The sequence below is a fragment of the Papaver somniferum genome, chromosome 1 (genome assembly GCF_003573695.1).
Source record: "Papaver somniferum cultivar HN1 chromosome 1, ASM357369v1, whole genome shotgun sequence".
In the NCBI taxonomy this organism is placed as follows: Eukaryota; Viridiplantae; Streptophyta; class Magnoliopsida; order Ranunculales; family Papaveraceae; genus Papaver; species Papaver somniferum.
Window position 1 is genome coordinate 109,622,168 of NC_039358.1, and position 17,518 is coordinate 109,639,685.

The 17,518-nt window shown below is 36.4% G+C and overlaps 1 long non-coding RNA gene across 16 annotated transcripts; it reads right to left on the reverse strand.

Moving 5' to 3' along the window:
* Positions 1 to 6,524, reverse strand: LOC113296166. 16 transcript variants are annotated; one of them, XR_003332994.1, is made up of 10 exons: positions 6,211 to 6,524; positions 5,716 to 5,823; positions 4,654 to 5,532; positions 4,284 to 4,521; positions 3,573 to 3,704; positions 2,801 to 2,837; positions 2,220 to 2,397; positions 1,108 to 1,174; positions 493 to 580; positions 1 to 413 (listed from the first exon to the last, which is right to left on the reverse strand). It is a non-coding gene; the product is annotated as an uncharacterized LOC113296166 (long non-coding RNA). The 16 variants fall into 16 exon arrangements; XR_003332990.1 differs by having other exon boundaries at positions 3,517 to 3,704; XR_003332984.1 differs by having other exon boundaries at positions 2,220 to 3,704; positions 4,654 to 5,309; positions 5,382 to 5,532.
* Positions 6,525 to 17,518: the final 10,994 nt, after the last annotated feature.

Below are 17,518 nucleotides of genomic sequence, written 5' to 3' on the forward strand. Positions count from 1 at the left end.
TGCATGACCAAGTATCTCATATGTTTCATATGTACCATATTCATGCATTCCTTCAATGTTCTACCTGGCACACATGAAAATACATGTACTCGTATATCAACATATTCAGTGTCATTAAACAGTCTATACAATCAAAATTCAGTAAAATCGTCAATTGAACAATCTACACAAAATACCAACAATGTAAGGCTAAGATGTAACCTATTGCCTATTGTGGGTGCTTGCTTTGAGCAAGTTTTAATAGTTTTCAACATAGTAGGGAATAATATCCATAGCAAGCCTTTATCCACTGCCATCAGGAATTCAGTACAACCTAGTATTTTCTTGCTTTAAGGGTTATTCGTTTTTATTTATTTTTCAAGGTTTTTTCTCATCGGGACCTGCATCACTTGACTCTCTTTTGATAATTGCACCTACAAAACAATCATTACAGTTTGTAAATATGTCTCAAAGAAAAGAAAAAAAATCATACATAATAGGAGAATAACTCACCTCTTTGTCCTAGCTGTCAACAGAAGATGATTAAAAGAATGATTATCTGGAGACCAATCCCACTTTAGAATCCTCGCCAAAGTACCTTCTATTCATATAATAACATTCAATAAAAATAATCTCGAAAATATAATAATAAAATCTCAAAAGGCAGAAATTTGGAGTTTGCAGCAAACCACCAAAAGATTAATTTCCCTCAAGTTCGCTATCTAATTTTAATCCCATGAAGATAATGATGGGAAACCTATTGATATAGAAGTTAATCCATGAGGGATGATATTACTGCACACACCTCTTTGACTTGTACATCATGAAATTTCAAATTTGGCTTCAAAGGCAGAAATTAGATCATGAGAAAGAGAAGTAGCACCATTCATGACAGCCTTGAGTTTCAGTTTTGTGAGATTAAACTAATTCCATGAGAACCTAGTCCAAGACTTAATTCAAAAATCATAAATTCAAATTAATCAGACTCAACAAAACTGAAATTAAAAACACAATATTCATAGATCACCGAACAACATAGCTAATTCAGCATAACCCTGAATCAACCAAAAACTGAATGCCAAAATAGAGGTAATAGTTATCAGGAAGCCTTCATCAATGATTAATTACCTGCCCATCTCATCAAGAAACGGATTGAGTCTCCATTCTGCATTCATGAGCTGCACTGCTGTTTAAACTGTCAAAAAAAAAAAGAATATTGGACCCAGAAAACGTAAAAGATGAATAACAACTCATGTTCGGAATAGATGCTTCGATGCTCATTGTTGAGTTTTGTCATAACCACAAAGAGTTGTACTTAGGCAAAATTTTCTTTCTAATCATGGTAGAAAAAGATTTGGAAGATGCATTTCCAGTATAATCAACTCAAGTCCAGTTCCAATCAATCCCCCAAGAAAATCCCCTAAATTTAAATAGGAAAATTAAGAAAAAAGGCAAACCCTAATGAAAACAAAAACCAACCTTTCTGGCAGAGAACCATTCAGACCTTGGACGAATCGCATGTTTTCTTGGGTAAATATGAATAGTTTAATTAGACTTTCTTACAAAATTTTCCCTTATTTTTCCCAATGCTGGTGCCCGTTGCACATTTTTTATAAATTTTTAGTCGTATAATGCCCATTATATCCAAATCTGAAAGGTTGTTTCCCTACTTTTCTTAACCAATCCAATTTATTTGCTTCCATTTTCTGTTTTCCAAACAGCAAAATTAACAATTTCTGCCTATAATCACTGCAAGATTATTAACAAACTTCCCGGTACCCAAATCACCATGTCACCCATTCCAGTACACTTTCCACCCTACACTCTTAAGTCCTATTTTTCATCAACAGGCCACACTGTGACTAATCAAGTGCTACAACAACATTCTACTTTATCGAGAACCCATTACTCTAAAAACCCCATTATAATCCTAAATCATCATTCTCCCTTACTTATTTTCTTGATGATTCCATCTACTGGTCATCATTGCCCCAATATTTTCGTATGTGGGAATCGAACCCACACCCTCGTGGCAGAATGCCAGGCGATCTACCAACTGAGCTAAGACGACAATCAATGGTATGGGGAGTTATGAAATATGGGAGGGTTTTCTATTCTAAGTCATCACAATTCATGTTACTATGTATAACCAAACTGACGAACCACTACTGTACTAATCAGAAAAAAATGGTGCCAACAATATAGTCGCGAAACATAAGCATACGGATATGTTGACATACCTGTAAAAAATGCACACATAACTTCCATCAAAGTTAGGTAGGAATGAAAATCCTATATCTCGTTCTCGTGTTTGTTACCCTCACTCTTTGGTCATAACAGTTAGTTTGCACAAACCATTAGCTTCATACATTTCCAACCATTCTGCCATTAATATAGACTTTCAGATCTAGTACCAAACTACATAAATATAAAATGAGCCAAACGTAAGCAACTTTTTGTCAGTCAAAATATATGCATAATAATTGGAAATGGTTTGATGCCTGCAGACGCTGCTTACAAAGTCCACGTACTTGAAGATCATTAACAATTTTTAAGTTTTTTTATACGTGTGGCACACAGAGTTGATGTCCTTTGATGAAAGAACGTGTCAAAGAACGATGACATTAGCATGGTTATATATCTAGAGAATCATATCCACGCCTATATAATAGGTATGCATGAAAAACATCATAAAGAATGAATTGTGTATAGGGCCAACTGTCCCAAATCAATTAGTCAAGGAAAAACGTGAAAGCAAAGAACCATTTTCGAGTGAAACCATGTTAATGAAAACCAAATAATCAACTGACATAATTAATACCTATCTACATGGTCCTGATCTGATGAGGCATGACATCCTGCAGCATAAAGACAAAGGCAAAGAATCTAGGATGATTCCTACGACCATGGGAGAATAAAAATTAAACGACTCCCTAAATGTAGGTAGTATTTGGATTCCCCTTGCGGATTTCCAATGCATACAGAAAGTGTAAACAGAGCAAATCAGAATCTTTAGAACAAAATATATAAAAGTAAATAAGAAGACAATAATATTGCAATTAATGATTTTGAACTGTCTTATAAACTTTATTTATCTTTGAATGGGAAAGGGATATGAACTGTGCTTTGTTCAAGTATGCTCCAGTTTACCCTCCACAGAAAAGATTTGATCAATTCCCCCATTAGAACAAATTATAGGTGAAACATATCTTGTTGTTGCAGGCTAAAGATCGGTGCAAAATTAAGTATGGAGGTATAATTATAGGTTATAGGGTAAGAGAAGATTTTTTCATATATCCTAACATCTATTCAAAATACACCTTATCCACCTTTACTACAGAAGAAAAAGTAATTAGGAGATGAACCCAAATCGGACTCATCAGGTGACAATTGTAGACATTTTGTCCAACATTGCTTCGTTTGTCTAATGTAAGCAATATGTTTATCTTGTCACTTACCATGGTTTCATAATCAATGGTGAACAAATTGATAAACTCAATAGTATTTCAAGAAGAAGATGAATAATGTACTACTCACCTCAGAAATTACCGACTGTAAAATATGTTCAGCTATGCCTATTCTAACTTACTAACCAACTGCACGGATTGAATCTCCAATGTCATTGACAGCAATCAAGGAGCGACAACAGAACTTTGCGATAACTACTTGAACTCCATGTATTGCAAGTACGCGTGCAGTCTCAGCGCCAATACCATTTGATGGTCCTGCCATCAAAATGATAAGAATTGGACGACATCAAAAACCATAATTAACGCCGCTGAAAATAATGCTAGTTAAGAAATGTAAAGGCCAGGAATTGCATCAGAATTCTTGTTTTAATGAGAATTACTTAACCAAACTAAATATCCATCATAAAATCCCATTCATTAATTTTCAGTCTTTATAAGACGTAGCCTCAATTATGGGTAACAAAAATTGATAAAGGATCTCAGTTTCAAATCCCTGTCCAAAAATAATACTCCCTCCGTTCTTTTTTAATACTACGCTGGTTTTGTTTTTAGAGAAAATTAAGGAAATTAAGAGAACTAATCATTGAAAGTGGTCCTCATGATACTTGTCAATAAAAGAAGTGAAGTGAAATGGTCCCCATGACACTTGTCAGCAAAAGAAGTAAAGTGAAATGGTCCACGTGACACTTGTCATCAAAAGAAGTTAAGAGAAAAGTGGTCCCAGAAACTAAAGTAACATTTGACTTTCCCAATTAGGAAACCAGCCTATTTTTTTGAAACATTTATTTTAGGAAACCAGCCTATTAAAAAGGAACGGAGGGAGTAGTAATTTACCTATACGCACCCAAACCTTCGACAAAAGTTTCTGATGTGGTCTAACAATCTTATTCATCCCATAGAGCAACAAAGACCTCAAAAGTAAAATTAAATGCACAAATTGAAGAAGGTTACTCAAACACTCAATGTATCCGAATTGAAGAAGTCCATGTCCATGACTACTACTATCGCGATGAGAGTGCGCACAAGTTACCACTCATCTTTCTGGAAGCTCTGTGAGCACGAATATTAACCCCTACAATGAGTAAGATAAAACATCTAAAAAAAAGGAATCAAACAAAAGAGTATGGAGAGGAAAAGAGGAAACAGATTATCACGGTTGCAAAAAAAATTTAGGTATTTAATATTAGGTCGTAGGTGTCCTTACAGTCAATTGTAATCAAATGGTACATCTGCTCTTCCCATTAATTCACTTTATAAAGCTAGGGAAAGGTGAAACAGCTTCACCTACACCAATCCTGACTTGCATTAACCATACAAAACCACAACATGTACATGTGCATTCCACAATGAGAAACTGAAATTCAAACAGCTAACCACCATGGAACGTTAACTTTGTGAAATGGACTTGACTTGAAAAAATGAAATAGCGAATTTAATATGACCGCTTTGCCGAATAATAAAACATCAATAAGATTTACAAACAGATGAACCAAAAGTTTACACTTGCGAATTGCCCATGTTTCAACATTCACCAGGCAATGGGATATTAATAAACACCGAAAGCACTTCTTTCAGAGCTCTACCATATGGATAACTAATCTGATTAGAGAACCACGTAGAGCACACATATCAGGCGAATTTCCTATCTAGTAATCAGAGGACAACGCAGAGCACATGTATCAAAAACGAGTTGAATACATAATAGTAGACCTGATAAGATAGATATAAGTCTTGATAGAATTGAGAAGTCCTGATAAAGGAGTTGAATGCACACAGATCAGAGCACCACGTAGACCACTTAACCATCGCGACAGAAGTTCCTCCATAGTTGCGCTCTTCTCTAATACAACTTACACATCGCTGAAATTACAAAAACAAATCACAAAATAGATAAGGTCTCTAGAAGAACCAAATATCTATAAGGGAAGTTACCACATGAGAGCACACATGCCCTTCCCAGTAACAGTATGCCATCGCTCTGGTTGATGCATTGTCAGCCCTTTTTTTTCTGTCTGGTGCCGTGTTAGCTAGGAGCAGGATTAATATTTGGTAATCATTTGAGTACAGCAAAGTCTCATGAATACTACAAAATCAATAAATATAATCAGCCTTACAATACAAAAAACAGTCGCAGATTAATCCTGATCCAAGCTAACACCGCCACGGATAGAAAAAAAAGTAATGTGCAGACTACTAAAAAGTACATGATATAACCCAGACATACCCATTGCCACTACAAAAAATCACACAAACCAACAATTAATACCTTTTAAATGCACTGACCCAAGCCTGTATTGAGATGTTGCACCATTTTTCTAAAAGCTATTCCCTATACTTCACAACCCAGCCTCTCATTCAACCACCAAAAGTGAACCTATCCAAAGATCAACAATGTCTAAAGAATTCCAAGGCCGATATGAATTTGTCTTGTGTAAAAAACTTTGAATCACTGAATTTAGAATTTTGTCACAACTGACTCATGGATTAGTCCAATTTCTTCTTAGAATAGAGTCGGCGGATCAAAATAATTGGAAAAAGAAAATCTGATAGTGAAAGTTTTATTAGAAATTATATGGAATGAACAATTCCCAAAACCCTAATCATATCTACGGATGTCGAAAATCCTCACTCGCAAGATAAAAAGAACAAACACCAAATCAAATAATCAAAAGAAAGCAAAACCCTAAAAAGAAAATCACAAACTCAAATTGATATTAAGAACCTATAAAAATCTACTAATATCACTAAAATCTCTTCTTACCTAGCAAATTCCTTAAAGCTCAACTGAAATCAACAAAAAGAAGATGAGGATACTGCATGGATAAGGAGAAGTAGATGAAGGTGTAGATTCTGCTGGTGGTGGTGGACCTGGTAATGTATGAAAAGATGTTCCAGAAAATTGAATCTGTGTAAGATTAAATCAACCTGCCAGATGATTTTCTTCTGTGTTTGCAGAGGTTGGGAAGAGAAGACGGATCAGAAAGATGAACAGGGTAAGAAAAATAGGTTTTATGTGAGAGGGATCGGGTCCAGGAACTTATTTCTTTCACCTACATTCCCATCCCGGACCTGAAATTTTCCAGGCCGTCCAAGTCAAACCCAATCTGGACGATAAAGACCACCCTTCTGAATTAATCCTGACCATTATTTGACTCTTTGATCATGGAGTCAAAGTACACCTTTTTTTATAACAGTGATTTTTATGACGTTTGACTCGGTGACTCGAAGGTATTTAATCACTAGGTAGAAAATTATATCTGATTTGTCGGATATAAATGTGATTGGATTCAAAAGTTTTTTACAACCTTATTATTTAATAATTTTTGAGTCATGAAATAAATCATATCCAAATGTAATAAATTAAGCAATGAATTATATTCAGACGAGTCAATTGAGTTACAGATAAACAAATAAGTTGCTGGTCTCGCTGTTATGACTAAGCAAAATCTAACTTGGTCACCCAAAGTCGGCCTATCTGATTTGATTTTTGGTGGTTGAATATAACCAATTTGCTTCTAGGTGAATCTTCACAAAAAGTTAACTTTTTTGCTTCTATAAGTCATTCTGAAATTATGTACCCAATATAACTTTTGACTTTTCTGTTTTCGGAAGTCAACATGGATTTGAAATTATTAGAAGGAATGTCTGCCTGGAGATAGGAGATCGAATTAAGATAAATATCTGCGAAGATTTCTGGATTCTAGACAGAGACAATCCAGTATATTACTTTTTGTCTTCTACTAACATGAAGAATGTTAGTCAGCTGATAAACCATGGCACCAAGCAGTAGGATATGAATATTATCAGTAGTTTATTTGATAATAACAAAATTATAATTCCCTATAATGGAAAGGATAAACTAAGTTGGAAACATACTCATGATGGTAACTTTACTGTCAAGCATACCTACAAGACTATCCGAAACTCATCCAATACCAGTACTCATAATAACTGGAACCGAATAGGCTCCTGGAAAAAAGATCTTCCTCCAAGAATTTTGCACTTCTTATGGAAATGCATTCAAAATTGTCTTCCTACTAGAGATAGAATAATCAGCACTTGTGTCTCTAGCTGTCCTAGTACCTGTCGTTTATGTGGTAATGCTACTGAAACTCTTAAGCATCTGTTTTGTGATTGTAATGTCACGAAGGAAATATGGGGAGTAACTGATTCTACTCTAGCTAACTTTATGGATAATATTTTGCTTCATGATTGGCTAGTTAACAATTTCCTATGAGGCACTAATAATTCTGCTAATTTGATTATCAATATTGACAAAATTGCTACATGCCTATGGAATATCTGTAAGGTAAGATGTTCCTTGATATTTGATAATGTGCATGGTTGAAAAATTTGGGGGGGGGGGGGGGGGTACAAAACCACACCCAACAATTCGATTAGCAATCTGTATGGAAAAACTCCAATATACTTTCTAGAGAATCAACTAGACAGTCAGACTCAATCTAGATAAAATGTATATCAAAGAGTTTATATATCAATCTCTCGATTTGATCTTTACTCAAGAAAATAGAAATATGTGAGTCTTTATCAAAGAGAGATAACTTGGATGGTACCAAAGACTAATATCCAAGTGGCAATCAATTTAAATCAACAACCAGAAGGTCGAATATTCTAATTGATTGAACAACGCACCAACATGTGATATTTCAATTATATAAACAAATATAATGCGGAATAGAAATAACATAGACACCAGAATTTTGTTAACGAGGAAACCGTAAATGCAGAAAAACACCGGGACCTAGTCCAGATTAAACACACACTGTATTAAGCCGCTACAGACACTAGCCTACTCCAAATTAACTTCGGTCTGGACTGTAGTTGAACCCCAGTCAATCTCACACTAATCCAAGGTACAGTTATGCTCCTACGCCTCTGATCCCAACAGGATGCTACGTAATTGATTCCCTTAGCTGATCTCACCCACAACTAAGAGTTGCTACGACCCAAAGTCGAAGACTTTAATAAACAAATTTGTATCACACAGAAAAGAAATAACACAGACACCAGAAATTTTCTTTGTTCAAGTTCAAGATCGAAAATTTTCAACTTTCCAGCAAGAGTATTTCTAGATAGTATATCAAGGTTATTTTCCTCAACGATGGCATGCTTCTTATAATGCGGAAAACAAATAACACAGACACCAGAAATTTTGTTAACGAGGAAACCGCAAATGCAGAAAAATCCCGGGACCTAGTCCAGATTGAATACACATTGTATGCGCTACAGACACTAGCCTACTGCAAACTAACTTCGGACTGGACTATAGTTAAACCCCAATCAGTCTCCCACCGATCCAAGGCACAGTTGTACTCCTACGCCTCTGATCCCAGCAGGATACTGCGCACTTGATTACCTTAGCTGATCTCACCCACAACCAAGAGTTGTTGTAACCCAAAATCACAGACTTGATAATAAATAGATCTGTCTCACACAGAAAAGTATATAAGAGGATAAATTTGTCTCCCACAGATAAACCCTAAGTTTTGTTCCGTCTTTAGATATAAAATCAAGGTAACAAGAACCAATTGATAATCCGGTCTTATATTCCCGAAGAAAAACCTATATTAATCAATCACCTCTCTACAATCCCTCCTGACTACACAAGCAGATTGTCGAGGAATCACAAACAGTGAGACAAAGATGTTTGTGACTTATTTATCTTGCCTATCGGAGAACTCTCACGATCTCAAGTCAATCAATCGATTGTACTCGTACGATAGAAGATGCAAGATCAGATCACACAACTACGATAAAGTAGTATCGGTCTGGCTTTACAATCCCAATGAAGTCTTTAAGTCGTTAACCTGATTTAGAGAAGAAAATCAAAGGTTAATGGAGATCGACTCTAGCGGGCGCACTAGTATCACACATACGTGTGGGGATTAGTTTTGCACAATGCTAGATGTCTCCTTTATATAGCCTTCAAATCAGGGTTTTCCTTAGTTACAAAGCAATCCTTATTCACCGTTAGATGAAAACCTGATTTAGATTCAAGCTAATTTTCTCAACCGTTAGATCGAAAACTTAGCTTGTCACAACACTTGGGTAGACGTTTACTGGGTTCGTGAAAACCATGCCCAAACGTGTACGTGTATGTTGGTTCAACATAGTAACCCAAAAGGTTAACCATATGAGCATTTCATATTAACCTTGTTCTTCTTCACCATAACTAGTTCAATTGACTCAAATGAACTAGTTAAAGAGTTGTTCAATTGCTATGAGATCTTATGTAACTACACAAGACACAATTGAAACAAAGATGATTCGATTCGATTGAATCGGCTCATGAACATTATAGCCACGGTTTGCATAAAGCATTCCTTAGTAATTTAATGTTTCATGTTCAGAGCACATCTTTAGATCATAACCTCTTAAGTTCACAAACAAGTTCGCGGACTTAAGTTAATCGGTTGAGTTTTCCAAACTCAGCAGAAATTCTCGGAAAGAGAACTTCCCAGTTCGCGGACTGGGTTCGCGGATAGCACACAAACGAGTTTGGAAAATCCAGCAGAAATTCTCGGTCGAGAACTTCCGTCAGTTCGCGGACTGAGTCTGGAACTAGGTTCGGGACTTGGCAAGCCAATTCCACAATCCTCCCGATTTCTCTTGATCAACAAAGTTCGAAAACTTCGGTTCAAGGAATACATGGTTATGTAATCTAAACTCTCATTTCAATCATTGAGACATTCTCAGAGGACGCTATGTAGCCGTTATTCACAGACCGATTCACGTCAGAGCAATTCTCAAAGTGATTGAAACTTTTCATGACTTTCGTCACTAGGTGAAGATAAACTTGATCAAAGCGAAACGCTTTACCAACACACGATTTCGAGATAAAAGATAAGCAATGAATGCTCAGCTCGAAATGTCAAATGTGTATGATCTAGTCTATATAGCATACGACTTTTGTCTCATAAGAAGTAGGAGATAGAAGAGATAGACTTTTGAGTGATAGATAAGTTCAAGTCTCCACATACCTTTTTGTTGATGAAGTTCCACGGTTCCTTGTATAGATCTTCGTCGTTGTAATGAATCGCCATGAAGTCCTTGAGCTCAACTACACTTTTCTATCCTAGTCCGAGACTTAGCTATGTAGGCTAGAAATCAAGACTTATAGTTTTGATCACTAACATTGACAAACATGCTTGAGATAGCAACATGCGAGGTTGACCGAGCTATGCTCTAATAATCTCCCCCTTTGTCAATTTTAGTGACAAAACTATTAATACATATGGAATACAAAAAAGATAAACTTTAGTGGCTCCTATTCCATAGTCTAATCTTCAACGTTCCTTGAAATCTTCGTCCTTCCAAGTACTCCAATGATCCCAAAGGTTGTAAGTTTAGCACCATCGTTGTTGAAGATCCGTAGCTATAACAATGAGAGAAATCGAGATTCTCGATCATTATTATACAGTGTCATAGTATTATTATATAACATCAAAGTCCAATTGTATCACGACTTTAACAATAATACCGGTGATATGTATCACTCCCCCTTAGTCAATACTCCATCTCGATCATGGAAACCACTCCCCCTTACACAATGATCCGAAAACCATATGTATTTGTAGTGTGAACTACAATATTTCTCCCCCTTTTTGTCAATAAAATTGGCAAAGGTACAAGAATGGGATCATAATGAAATTTCCACAAGAGACATTTCATGACCAAAAGAAAAATACATACCAACTTAATTTAGATGCAATCTAATAGCCGAAGCTAAACATTCATCAAGGAGTTTTAAGATACAAGATAACCCCTATAAAATTCCACAGCCGCACTCCCCGCAAGATATTACCATTAAGCACAAGTTCAAAAGAACTCTCCCCCATTTGATGTCATTCCCGAGAGAACAACAAGAGCGACCTTAATTTCGAAAGAAAAGAAGGATTTTTTATTGGACACCAAAAACCATAGGAATGATTTTCTATATCCAAAGCTCAACCAAATTAACCACAAGTAAACCCATGATTAATTCAATTGGAATACGCAACTAAATCAAACCACAAAAGTGATCAATTTAATTGAAAGTGCTCAACATAAGTAAACTCACGGAGCTACGACTAAGTCAATCACACGGAGATGACTAACTTAACCGTTCAAATACTCAACATAAGGAAAACCTTACGGAATATATGACTACATTAACCAAAGAACATGATAGTGTAGCCTTTCATATACTCAACACAAGAACTTGTGGAATATATGAAAACTCAACTAGATTAATTACAAGAGAACCTATAATTAATCTAATTGGAATAAAAACCAAACTAATCACCGAAGTAATCAATTTAATTATTTTGGGCTCAACAAAAGAACTTATGGAACCCCGACTAAGTTCATATAGAATATGACAACCTTAACCGTACATGTACTCGACATAAGAAAGAAAACTTATGGAGTACAAACTAAATAACCAAACTAGTTGATTAATTTAGTCTTTAATGCTCGACATATACATCTTATGGAACAACCAACAAAGCCAAGGTAAATCGACTTAGTTGTAAGGTGCTCAACATAAGACACACAATGGAGCCTTCACGGTAAAACATAATAAAATGGATCAATGAAGATCAATACCGTGGATAACATACAAGGATCTATTCTATTTTCCATCATAACGACATAATAGACTTTATCCTTGTTGAACAAAAGATTTTATCCTATTTTCCATCAAATACATGATTACATAGGCATAACTTTTGTATATGTCAAAAGTCCATTCGTCCTTTCATCAATACGAATACCGATTCATGAACGACTTTACTTTTGACTGCAATATGGGACCTTCAAGTTCACGGACGTAAACAATACATATCCCATAAAAATATTGCAATATCACAAACCATTAAAATACTGCAATAAACATCATCCTCCAAATATTTTTAGAATTTAAAACCAATAAACCTAAAAAATAACATAAGAAGATGAAAACAAAAATAGCTATGTGTAGTCACAATCATCGCTATTCAAAGCACTAGTTATTCTTCCAACAATCCAAAAAGAAGACATCCTAGGCGACAATGCCTTTGAGAAATTCAGCATCATTCCCAAACTCCTTGTTGTCAACAGCCATTGGAACATAGGTTCACGAAGATAGGAGTTTATATCAACGAACTGTCTTGGCTGATTATGTCGTACCAAGGCTCTCTGAATTTCTAAGGACTTTGACACAAAAGCCTTTATTCACGAATCTCCTTTCTTACTTCCTTCAACTCATCAAGAACATCGGAAAACTTCTGAGAGTTAGAAGGTACAGCCCTGGGATTTCTTGTATTCCTTCTTTTTCTTTTCAGGGACTTAGAAACATGAGATTTTTCTTTTTCCTTGATTGAAGATTTAACAATCATGTTGACATCCTTTCCATCTGACAGGGTGCTTTGAGAACAGTTATAAACAACTGGATTTGTATGATTGAATCACCTAACTCAACAAGCAATCTTATATAGGATGTCAAAAAGGAAAAAGGAATGTAGGGTTCGAAACCTATTTACAGGTTCGTAGACGCCCAACTCTAAAACCATATAAAGACTAGAATTGTCGATAATAACCCTTTATTTTATTTGATAGACAGAAAATAACAAATCTAAGAAAAGAAGGAAAAACTTTACTGAAGCCTGAATCAGCACTCAATCTTGTCTCTTTTCGTCAGGCACATGAGACAAGATTTTCCCAACAATACAATCAAGTTGTGTTGCGATGAACAACTAGTTGTCCATCTTTTTCCTCAAGGGAGGAATCTTCAGACATCTGTCTATCAAAACGATTCGACCATACTTTCTTTTCAAATGGTCTTACTCTATCCCTGGAAACCAACTTCTTAGACGAAGATAAGATCCTACATACCTCAGCGGTCTTCTGAGCAAGTTTCAGCTTCCTTGCTAATCGATCTGCTCTTCGTTAAAGTTTGATGGCGTTCCTTATTTGGTGCTTGTACTTGTAACACCTTGATAGTTCGTGTCCCTTCATCGAACAAAACGAGCACGTCAAACTTGGATAGTATTCAGGCATCTGAGATGTGCAAGCAGCTAGACATACAGTAGATCTTGAAACATTACTGACAGGGTTTCCAGTTAGAGAATCTTCCAGCTTGATTGGGTTTCCTTCTTCTCCGAACCCATTGAGGTTGATATATGTATTGCTACAAGTATTAAAATCGATGTTTTCACTAAGGAGCCCTACACTTGATTTCCTATCTTCATCGGAATCATAGGTTTCAGACATTTCATCAAGTATTACAGCTAGACCTTTGTTCCCAGTGTATTTTCTACGATTTGGGAATTCGTTAGCAAAATGGTCAAAACCCTTACACTTAAAGCACTGAGGCATGTCCTCGTCATCAGCCTCACCAGCATCCCTGTTTTTAGGAGGTACGCGACCGTGAGGTTTGTCTGATGACCTAGGTTTGTCTCTTGAAAACCGTTTACTTCTCTTCAATAGAAGATCCCTAAACTGTCTTGTGATCAAGGAGACCGACTTGTCAAGGTCTTCATCTGAAAAATCATTCTCAGACTAACCTGAGAAACATGAACACTTTTACTTTTGGAAAGTAATTTAGTGCTCTTATGTGCTTTAAAGGCAACATCCTTACCGACTTTGGATGTATGCTCATGGTCAAAGATCTTTAGCTTCCCAACCAAGGTGTTTCTGGAAAGATTATTGAGGTTATTCCCCTCAACGATGTCATGCTTCTTGGACTCGTATCTAGATGGCAGCGATCTGAGAATTTTCATCACAGTGTCCTTTTCAGGAATAGTCTTACCCAATACAAAAGATGCATTAACAATTTCAGACACTTTGTGATTAAACTCATCAAATGTTTCTTCATCTTCCATACGAAGGTTCTCCCAATCGGAATTAAGGTTTTGAATCCTAGCTTCCTTTTCACTGGAGTTTCCTTCAAATAAGGTTTCTAAGATATCCCAAGCATCTTTGGACCTAGTGCAATTAGACACATGATGTTGAAGACTTGGGGCAATGGCATGTATGATAGCATTAAACCCTTCAGAATTCTGCTTTGAAGCAAGAATTTCGGCAGCATTATATTCACCAATATTCTTGGGAACAGTTCCGTCTCCAGCTGCAACAACGGGTGCATCATAACCATTCACCACATATACCCATGATTGAAAGTCACGCGATTGAAGAAAAGCTCGCATAGCAATTTTCCACCATAAGTAATTGGAGCCATCGAAGACTGGTGGTACGTTAATAGAGATAACACCTCTGTCATAGAGTCAGATCGCTACAAACACGGACTTCTTAGGTCTTAAACGTGTTTGCCTGCTGTGATACCAATTGAAAAAGCGGGGGTCTAACAACACCACCCAATATTTCGATTAACAATCTGTATGGACTAACTCCGAAATACTTTGCTAGAGAATCAACTAGACAGTCAGACTCAATCTATATAAAAGTATCTCAAGGACTTAATATCTCTCTCTTGATTTGATTTTTACTCAAGCTAAAAATAATAGCGAGTCTTTATCAAATACAAGGAATACTTGGACGGTACCAAATACCAATGTCCAAGGATCAATCAATATCAATCAACAACCAAAGGTTGGATTTCCAATTGATGATCACGAACGCACAACCTGTATTATTTCAATTATATAAAATATAATGCGGAAAATAAATAACACAGACACCAGAAATTTTGTTAACGAGGAAACCGCAAATGCAGAAAAACCCTGGGACCTAGTCCAGATTGAATACACACTGTATTAAGCCGCTACAGACACTAGCCTACTGCAAACTAACTTCGGACTGGACTATAGTTGATCCCCAATCAGTCTCCCACCGATCCAAGGTACAGTTGTACTCCTACGCCTCTGATCCCAGCAGGATACTGCACAGTTGATTCCCTTAGATGATCTCACCCATAACCAAGAGTTGTTGTAATCCAAAATCACAGATTTGATAATAAACAGATCTGTCTCACACAGAAAAGTCTATAAGAGGATAAATCTGTCTCCCACAGATAAACTATAGGTTTTGTTCCGTCTTTAGATATAAAATCAAGGTAACAGGAACCAATTGATAATCCGGTCTTATATTACCGAAGAATAGCCTAGACTAATCAATCACCTCTCTACAATCCTTTCTGACTACACAAGCATATTGTCGAGGAATCACAAACAGTGAGACGAAGATGTTTGTGACTTCTTTATCTTTCCTATCGGAGAACTCTCACGATCTCAAGTCAATCAATCGATTGTACTCGTACGATAGAAGATGCAAGATCAGATCACACAACTACGATAAAGTAATATCGGTCTGGATTCACAATCCCAATTAAGTCTTTAAGTCGTTAACCTTATTTTAGAGAAGAAAATCAAAGGTTAATGGAGATCGACTCTAGCGGGCGCACTAGTAGCACACAGACGTGTGGGGATTAGTTTTATATAATGCTAGATGTCTCCTTTATATAGCCTTCAAATCAGGGTTTTTCCTTAGTTACAAAGCAATCCATATTCACCGTTAGATGAAAACCTGATTTAGATTCAAGCTAATATTTCTCAACCGTTAGATCGAAAACTTAGCTTGTCACACACACTTAGGTAGACGCTTACTGGGTTCGTGAAAACCATGCCCAAACGTGTACGTGTATGTTGGTTCAACATAGTAACCCAAAAGGTTAACCATATGAGCATTTCATATTAACCTTGTTCTTCTTCACCATAACTAGTTCAATTGACTCAAATGAACTAGTTAAAGAGTTGTTCAATTGCTATGAGATCTTATGTAACTACACAAGATACAATTGAAACAAAGATGATTTGATTCGATTTAATCGTCTCATGAACTTTATAGCCACGGTTTGCATAAAACATTCCTTAGTAATTTAAGTTTCATGTTCAGAGCACATATTTAGATCATATCCTCTTAAGTTCACAAACAAGTTCTCGGACTTAATTTAATCGGTTGAGTTTTCCAAACTCAGCAGAAATTCTCGGAAAGAGAACTTCCGCCAGTTCGCGGACTAGGTTCACGGACTGAGTTCGCGGACTTAGCACACAAACGAGTTTTGGAAAATCCAGCAGAAATTCTCGGTCGAGAACTTCTGTCAGTTCGCGGACTGGGTTCGCGGACTTGGCAAGCCAATTCCACAATCCTCCCGATTTCTCTTGATCAACAAAGTTCGAAAACTTCGGTTCAAGGAATACATGGTTATGTAATCTAAACTCTCATTTCAATCATTGAGACATTCTCAGAGGACGCTATGTAGCCGTTATTCACAGACCGATTCACGTCAGAGCAATTCTCAAAGTGATTGAAACTTTTCATGGCTTTCGTCACTAGGTGAAGATAAACATGATCAAAGCGAAACGCTTTACCAACACACGATTTCGAGATAAAAGATAAGCAATGAATACTCAGATCGAAATGTAAAATGTGTATGATCTAGTCTATATAGCATACGACTTTTGTCTCATAAGAAGTAGGAGATAGAAGAGATAGACTTTTGAGTGATAGATAAGTTCAAGTCTCCACATACCTTTTTGTTGATGAAGTTCCACGGTTCTTTGTATAGATCTTCGTCGTTGTATGATGAATCGCCATGAAGTCCTTGAGCTCAACTACACTTTTCTATCCTAGTCCGAGACTTAGCTATGTAGGCTAGAAATCAAGACTTATAGTTTTGATCACTAACATTGACAAACATGCTTGCGATAGCAACACATGCGAGGTTGACCGATCTATTCTCTAACAACAATAAGAAAACAATAGTTCTGAATCATTCATACAGTGTCATAGTATCATTACACGGCGTCAAAGTTCAATTGTATCACAACTTGAACAACAATACTATGGTGATATATATCACTCCCCCTTAGTCAATACTTCATCTCACATGGAAACCACTCCCCCGTACATAATGATCGAAAACCATATGTGTTTGTAGTGTGAACTACATTTTAATTCTCCCCCTTTTTGTCAGTAAAATTGGCAAAGGTACAAGAACGTGATCCTAATGAAATTTTCGAAAGAGACATTTCTTGACCAAAAGAAAGCAAAAATATCAACTTATTCTTTAG